This window comes from Lytechinus variegatus, chromosome 1 (assembly GCF_018143015.1).
Source record: "Lytechinus variegatus isolate NC3 chromosome 1, Lvar_3.0, whole genome shotgun sequence".
Classification (NCBI taxonomy): domain Eukaryota; kingdom Metazoa; phylum Echinodermata; class Echinoidea; order Temnopleuroida; family Toxopneustidae; genus Lytechinus; species Lytechinus variegatus.
In genome coordinates, this window is record NC_054740.1 from 32,916,142 (window position 1) to 32,924,635 (window position 8,494).

The 8,494-nt window shown below is 38.6% G+C and overlaps 1 long non-coding RNA gene across 1 annotated transcript; it reads right to left on the reverse strand.

The window, feature by feature from the left end:
* Positions 1–499: 499 nt before the first annotated feature.
* On the reverse strand, positions 500–1,247 carry LOC121411774. The gene is made up of 2 exons (XR_005969541.1): positions 947–1,247; positions 500–530 (listed from the first exon to the last, which is right to left on the reverse strand). It is a non-coding gene; the product is annotated as an uncharacterized LOC121411774 (long non-coding RNA).
* Positions 1,248–8,494: the final 7,247 nt, after the last annotated feature.

Consider the following 8,494-nt stretch of genomic DNA (forward strand, 5'->3'; position numbering starts at 1 on the left):
AAACAGAGTACAGAGTCGAGGAGGTTTAAGTTTAGACTCCGTTTATTATCAGAGTACTCATGATGCAATTAATGAAATCATAATTACTTAAAATTGGATGTCAATCAGAATATAATTAAATATTACAAATATATAACCAGGAAATTATGTTCAGTAACCAGTCTTGCATAAATCAAATCGTTTAAATGAAATTGTGTGTGACTTCTATGGAAGCTGGCTTAGAGTTCAAGGTCCGGAGATTTTGAGGTAAATGTTCCTTGCTTTAGGCAAAGCAAGTAGTGCGGACATGTAATGGCCAGATGGTACTGTTCTTACTTTCCTTTTGAAGATTAACGAGTTGCAAATGGGTACAGCACGAAGATTCCATAACAGTTCCCCACCACACAGAGGCTTGACGCCATCATCTCTCACTCAGTATTGCGAGATTCACGAAGTTAATTCATCACACAGGAGGGGGAAGTTCTGTCACACGCTGTCTAACCCTTCAGTTGGCTTTATACTCTGTCCTAGTCCCCAAAGGGAGGAGCCACCTGTAATTACAATCCAAACTTCCATAGATAGCGATATGCAAATAATACCTTACCTCTATATAATACAATTGTAACAGTTTATTTCTGTTTGACACCCACAATTACTTTAGATCAAATAACAATAAAATCACAAGCAAATCATCATTTAGAAATATCTAAGTGAAGTTAAAGATTAAGGTAAATACTTGTTTTACTGAATGAAATGTTAACTAATTTACATGCAATAACGAGACCACTATAAATCAGGATTAATCCTGAGCGGCAATTATCAATCAATCATCGATCTATCTTCACACATTATGCCTGATACAACTCCAGTCTTTATACTAAAACATCCTTAAAATTCAATATCAAATTCATCAGAGAATAACACATCATAGTATATAAGTGTGAAAACAAGACAATTTATAACTTACAATTCAGCTTTGGTAGTGCTTGGCTTCAAAATAAATTCAGTAACATGGCTGATAAGGAATGGACATGCTAGAAGTCTTTCCTCTATGACCACCTAAATGGCTTCCTCAATTAGCAGTGAGACAAACTGAGAAACCCCTCACATACAACCCATTCACTTGTACACACTCATTCAAATCCGCTCAACCATCCTAGAGTCACTCTCACTACCACTCACACTCCTGCTCTAGCAACTTATTTGCATTACAAAGAAAAGCGAATTGCAGCTCCTGTATATCTGAAATGAAGAAAAAGTATTTGGTTACAAAGGGTAGTTTTCTGACACTTATAATCTTGCTCAAATTTTATATACTCCAAATAGATTTTCAAAAGAAACAGAATGCGTGTAAACGGTGTATATAAAAAGAATATAAGATACTAAAGATAAATATACTGTAAAAATATACTTTATTGTCAGTGTCTTTATAAATATGAAAACAATGCTCTTAAGTTCGCATCATTTTGGACGATAAGTTCTTATCTCTCTCTTTCATACAATACTAGTGAAACATGAATTCCAAGGTCCCATGTATCTTGTATACATCAACTATTTCAAGATGTAACAATAAATGTAAATGATAGCAATGCAGTTTAGGCCTGAGTAAATCCACGTAATAGTTTCAGTGGAATTCGTTTAAAAAAATAAAACGTGATTTCCCACTGTAGGTTGGAAACGAAAAGGTGTCGTATCATCAACTGTATATAGCTGTCTTTTACGCATTACTACATGAAACAAAAATATAGGAACGATATAAACCATAGAGTTATTTCAGTTATTTGAGTATTTGACGATTCGTCAAAAATAAAAAACGCATCCGAAACTTTCACCATTACAATGAAAGTATCATTTATTCTTTTACATATTGCACACTAAGAAATAAAGGTTCAAAATTGAACCCCGAAAGGTTCATGCAAAATCAGCACCCTATGGGTTCAAAAATTGAACCCTGCGGTTGGGGTTCATTTTTGCAAACTGCACCCCTAAATTTCAAATTGAACCCCTAGGGGTGCAATTTTGAACCCGCAGGGTGCAAAAATGAACCCCAACCGCAGGGTTCAATTTTTGAACCCATAGGGTGCTGATTTTGCATCAACCTTTCGGGGTTCAATTCTGAACATTTATTTCTTAGTGTGTGCAAGTAAACTTCAAAATTTCTGTAAATAATATCTATCAATATATCCATCAGTGTTGTAGTCAAGGCTCAAACCTCCAAGGCCAAGGCTTTAATACCCAAGACCAAGGCTTCAATCCCCAAGGCCATGCCTAAAAACCTCAAGGCCAAGGCATTTCAAACTTTCAATATATGGAACAATGAGCCAACAACAAGGCGGCAGTTCGAATATCAGTTCGGCGCCCCTACATGTAGGTCGATCATCAATTTGCCCCCCCCCCTCCCTTCGAACATCATTTTGGCATCCCTTCGAACTCAATTTGCCTTCCCTAATACGAATATCATTTCGCCCCCCTAGCTCGAGTATCAATTTTGCGCCCCCTAGTTTGAACATCAATTCGGCGCCCCCTAGTTTGAGTATCAATTTGGCACCCCCTACCTCGAACATCGATTCGGCCCCCTCCCTAGTTCGAGTATCAATTTGGCGCCCCCACTTCGAACATCATTTCGGCGCCCCCCCATACATGTAGGTCCAACATCATTTTGGCGCCCCTACATGTAGGTCGATCATCAATTTGCCCCCCCCCCCGTTCGAACATCAATTCGGCCCCCAGTTCGAACATCATTTTGGCATTCCTTCGAACTCAATTTGCCTTCCCTAGTTCGAATATCATCCCCCCCCCCTAGTTTGAGTATCAATTTGGCGCCCCCCTACCTCGAACATGGATTCGGCCCCCTCCCTAGTTCGACTATCAATTTGGCGCCCCCACTTCGAACATCATTTCGGCGCCCTCCTAGTTCGATTATCAATTCGGCGCCCCCCATACATGTAGGTCCAACATCAATTTGGCGCCCCTAATTGAATATTAATTTGGCGCCCCTACATGTAGGTCGATCATGAATTTGCCCCCCTCCCGTTCGAACATCAATTCGGCCCCCAGTTCGAACATCATTTTGGCATTCCTTCGAACTCAATTTGCCTTCCCTAGTTCGAATATCATCCCCCCCCCCTAGTTTGAGTATCAATTTGGCGCCCCCCTTCCTCGAACATGGATTCGGCCCCCTCCCTAGTTCGACTATCAATTTGGCGCCCCCACTTCGAACATCATTTCGGCGCCCTCCTAGTTCGATTATCAATTCGGCGCCCCCCATACATGTAGGTCCAACATCAATTTGGCGCCCCTAATTGAATATTAATTTGGCGCCCCTACATGTAGGTCGATCATCAATTTGCCCCCCCCCCCGTTCGAAAATCAATTCGGCCCCCAGTTCGAACATCATTTTGGCATTCCTTCGAACTCAATTTGCCTTCCCTAGTTCGAATATCATTCCCCCCCCCCAGCTCGAGTATCAATTTGGCACCCCCCTAGTTCGAACATCAATTCGGCGCCCCCCTAGTTTGAGTATCATAGGCGCCCCCTAGCTCAAAAATCGATTCGGCCTCCCTCCCCAGATCGAGTAATAATTTGGCGCCCCCAGTTCGAACATCATTTTAACATCCCTTCGAACATCATTTCGGCGCCCTCCTAGTTCCTAGTTCTCTCTTTTTTCTTCTTTCCTCCTCTCCCTCCCCCTTTCTTTTCTTTTTTTCGTCCTTTTCTTTCCTCTTTTTCCTCTCTCTCTTTTTCTTCTCTTCCTTTCCCCTCTTCCCCTCTCTCTTTTTTTCTCCTTTTCCTTTCCCTCTCTTTTTCCTTCTCTTTCTTTCCCCTTTTCCTCTCTCTTTTCCTTCCCTTCCTCCCCCTCTTCCCTTTTTCTTCTTTTCTTTCCCCTTTCCTCTCTCTTTTTTCCCTCTTCTTCCTTCCCCCTCTTCCTCTTTCTTTCCCCCTCTTCTTTTCCCCCTCTCTCTCTCTTTTCCTTTTTTCTTTCCCCCCTTTTCCTCTCTTTTTTTTTCCTTTCTTCTTTTTCTTCTTTTCTTTCCCCTCTTCCCCTCTTTTCTCTTTCTTTCCCTCTCTTTTTTTTTGCCGAAGGGGGGGGCAAGGCCCCCTCGGCCCCCCCATGGATCCGCGCCTGGGTGGCACCGTGCCCACCCCCCCCCCACACTTTTTGAAGCACTGAAATGTGTCTTTTTACGCAAGGAAAATACCCCACACGAACGTGTAAAGTGCTATACTTTAACCTCAGGAGGACCCGTTTTAGGTGCATGTTACCATGTGCCCTGTCTCGTATAAGTGCCAAATTTTACCCAAATAAATCCTCCTCTTGAACGTATTCTGTACCCCTTTCACCTGAGAGGTATCCGTTTTATGTGTTAGCAAGTGCAGTTTCTCGTATCAGTGTCAATTTTTACCAAAAATGCCCTCATGAACTTGTTCTGTGCCCCTTTCACCTGAGAAGGACCCGTTAATGTGTGGTCAAGTGCCCCTTTGCCTTCTCACTGGTGCCTGTTCTTCGTATCAGATACACTGTAAAGAAAATATTGGGTAACATTTTTACCAGCACGAGGGTATGTGTCCAACCAATTTGGGGCAGTATCTTACCAAATGCGGGAAGCATATTGTCCACTAAGTTTAAAGGAGAATGAAACAATTGGAACAAGATAGCTTGTGTGAAAACAGAAAAGTCAAAGAAACAGGTCAATAAAAGTTTGAGAAAAATCGGACAAATAATGAGAAAGTTATGAGCATTTGAATATTGCGATCACTAATGCTATGGAGATAGCAAATTGGCAATGCGACAAAGAAGGGTGATGTCACTTGTGAACAACTCTACCCATTATTTTAGTATATATTTCACTTGAATTGCCTCTTTTATCACATCTATCCATAGATCATGTGTTCTTTCTACATGAGGGCATGTAATACATATTTTTTAAGAATACATCATGGATAGAGAGTTTGTATCATCATAAGAAAAAGCAAAAAGAGACATTTTGAGGTTATTTTATAGTCCACCAAAGGGAAAGTTGTTCATCAGTGACATCACACATCCTTGTCGCATTGCCAATGGGAGGATCTCCATGGCATTAGTGATTGCAATATTCAAATGCTCATAACTTTCTCATTATTTGTCCGATTTTCCTCAAACTTTCTTTATTCTTATTCTTTGATTTTTCTGTTTCTACACAAGCCTATTTGTTCCAAAGGTTTCATTCCCCTTTAAAAGAATAAGCAGCAATTACTTTAGAATGGGCACAATTTTCATCACACTGGAAAAATAAAATTGCCAAAAGAAATGCCCAATGTTAGTTGGACACATAATAACCCTCATGAAGCTCTTTTACCCAATATTTTTAGAGTGTAATTTTGCCCTAAAAGCCATTCTTTTCGTGCCCGATGAGCACCCGGTTTCTTTATCTAGAGTTCTGCTTCCTTCTGCAAGTGCGTCGTTTAATCGCATAATCCCTTTCAAAATATGCCCTTTCGCTGCTTCTTTTTTCTTTGGATAATAAATAATCAGTGGCGTAACTACGGGGGGGCATGGGGGGCACGTGCCCCCCCCATCGGCTGGCCAAAAAAAAAAACGGGGAAAAGGAGAAAAAGAGGGAAAAAGGAAGAGAAACGTAGTGGGGGAAAGAAGAAATTGTTGTTTATCATAGTGTTATATTATGTTATATAACATAAGAAGCATTTTTTCACAACTTTATGAAACATTATTTGCTTAATTGTGTCTTCATTGTTCCTGGTGCTCGCATAGACTTTTTAACGAGATATATAAACCTGCTGTACTAAAGCCTCTCGTTTTCAAATCAATATACAACAAAGTAATATATTTCCTCGCAATTAGAGTAATATTTGTTTTAAGTAGTGATATATTCTTCTTTTTCATGACTACTGAAACTTATTGCCCTATTTTAAGGTCTTAATATAAAACATTTCCTGTCCGTGCTAACGTTCGCATTAGTGGATTGGTGAAAATTTTGCTCTTCATGAACTCCTAAAATCAGTCCTTAAAATGTCAATTTTTCTGATCTGAATATAAAAATTTTTTAGCTCGCGCTTCGCGCTCGCATCATTTGGTTAGTGAAATACGTGGGGTCTTAGTGAATTCCTACAAACAAGCCTTGGAATGCCCCTCTTCATGTCTGAATTTCCTAGATTTTCAGCTCGCGCTTCGCGCTCGCAGTATTTCATTAGTGAGATGCGTATAATAATCATGATTACAATGACTTCAAAAAGTGCTCCATGTGTTTAGATGTAATTCTAACAAAATCAGCAAGCGCTTGGCACTCGCATTAGATGACTATGGTGAGATATGTATACTCTGACTTAATGGATTCGTAACTATAGTCCTTAAAATATCCATGTTTGTGGTCAATATATACAAAAATTTCAGCTCGCGCTTCGCGCTCGCATCATTTGGTTAGTCAAATACATAGGGTCTTAGAGAATTCCTACAAACAACCCTTAGAATGCCCCTCTTCAGGTCTATATTTCCTAAATTTTCAGCTCGCGCTTTTGCGCTTGCAGTATTTGATTAGTAAGATGCGTATGATAATCATGATTACATGACTACAAAAGGTGCTTCATGACTGTGTTTAGATGTAATTCTAACAAAATCAGCAAAGGATGGCAATAGCATTAGATGACTATGGTGAGATATTTATACTCTCAATGGATTCTAAAATATAATCCTTAAAATTTCCTTGTTTAGGGTCAATATATACAAAAATTTTAGCTCGCGCTTCGAGCTCGCAGTTAAGTATCATCATTACAAAACAATTCGTTTATAATGTCAATTTTAAGCCGTCAATATCAAAAATTTTCAGCTCGCGCTTCGCGCTCGCATTATTTAATCAGTGAGATACATATCCGTTTGATGGCACTGCATGTCCTTAAAATATCTCTATTAGGTCAGTATACCTGACAACTGAGCGCGCTTCGCGCGCTCCCTAAGTGACCCGAAATTTTTGCTGGTGCCCCCCCAATGCCGTGACCCACGGTACGCCACTGATAAAAATTAATCACTTTTACCTCTAATCAAATGCCCTATCTTAATATATATACTTATTTACTTTTGATAAAACAATGCCCCTTTTCTTTTCTAGTTTGTTAAAAATGTTCAGTCTGTTAATGTGCTGATGGCGTCCCTTTTCCTCGGGAATAAGTGTTCCTATTATGATTCTGGAAAAGGACACTTTATATTTATCAATTTCACATAGGACATATCCATTGCCAAAAAAAATTGTCGACAAGAACGGCCAGCGTTTACCATACTATGGCTAATTCCCATAAAGAAACAGAATCATTGTTAAGAAACAAGAAAACATTATTCTCATTTTATCTGTTACTTATATAAAGGATGATAATACTTGTAAGAATAATCCTACGTGCCTTTAGTTTCATGAGTCATGTGGGTGGGGTAGATAAGTCATTTTTTCTTTGTTTTAAGATAAGTTGCCTTTTCGAAAGAAAAGGTGCCCTTTCCCCTTAGCCCCCACGTCCAACTTCGCCCCGCCGCCCCTTGGTGCAAATATGCGATTATAGTTTCACCTTCGAAATGCCCAGTTCTATTATCCAAAATGACGGCGCAGAAATGGCAGATTTTAGCTCATTGTACTGGCTTCAAACTAGCGAGCACATCTATACATGTGGGAACATAGATTCATGCTATCTTTAATCATGGTAAAAATAAAGTTTTGGTTATATATTCGTTCACTTATCTTGTTAATTATTTGGCTATTAATAAATTCATTTAAAATAAATTATTTTGTTGTTGGATTATTTACTCATATTCATATCATATTCAATTTCAATGAAATTTTTATTATCCACATATTGTCATTAATATATCGTGTCATTTACACTCAATCAATAATAATTGAAAAAAATAGTCTATGAATTTATTAACATGAATTATTAACATTTTTATTTACATTGCTATCAATGTGATCACAACGAATCTTTCTACTACTACTACTACTACTACTACCACTACTTCTACTACTACTACTACTACTAATACTACTACTACTACCACTACTACTACTATTACTACTACTTCTACTACTACTATTATACCAATGAAGCTACTTTTACAGCTATTAGTATTCTACTACTACTATACTTCTCCTTCTGGTATTATTTATCATCACTGCATCTACTATAATACTATTACAAATTCTACTATTCATTCTAATTCATGTTTTTTTTTTCATTATTGATATCATTTCACTTATATTTTATTAATATCTCACATAAATCATAATGACTTTCGCCGCGAACATTTATCTCCCTACAAATTTTATCAGACTTTTTTATGATACTAATTTATATTCAGCGTGTGATGACAATATCACATTTGCCAATAAGTTTCAGTATTGTTTATTTTGTCGACAGTTCATTCTGCCACGTCAAAGTTCAATAATGTCATGCTGCCATAAAACAATAAATCTGTCCTCCATGTGGCTATGTGTTTGCAGGCAGTCTAGATAGCATATCCAAATTGCATTCCCTGACAACA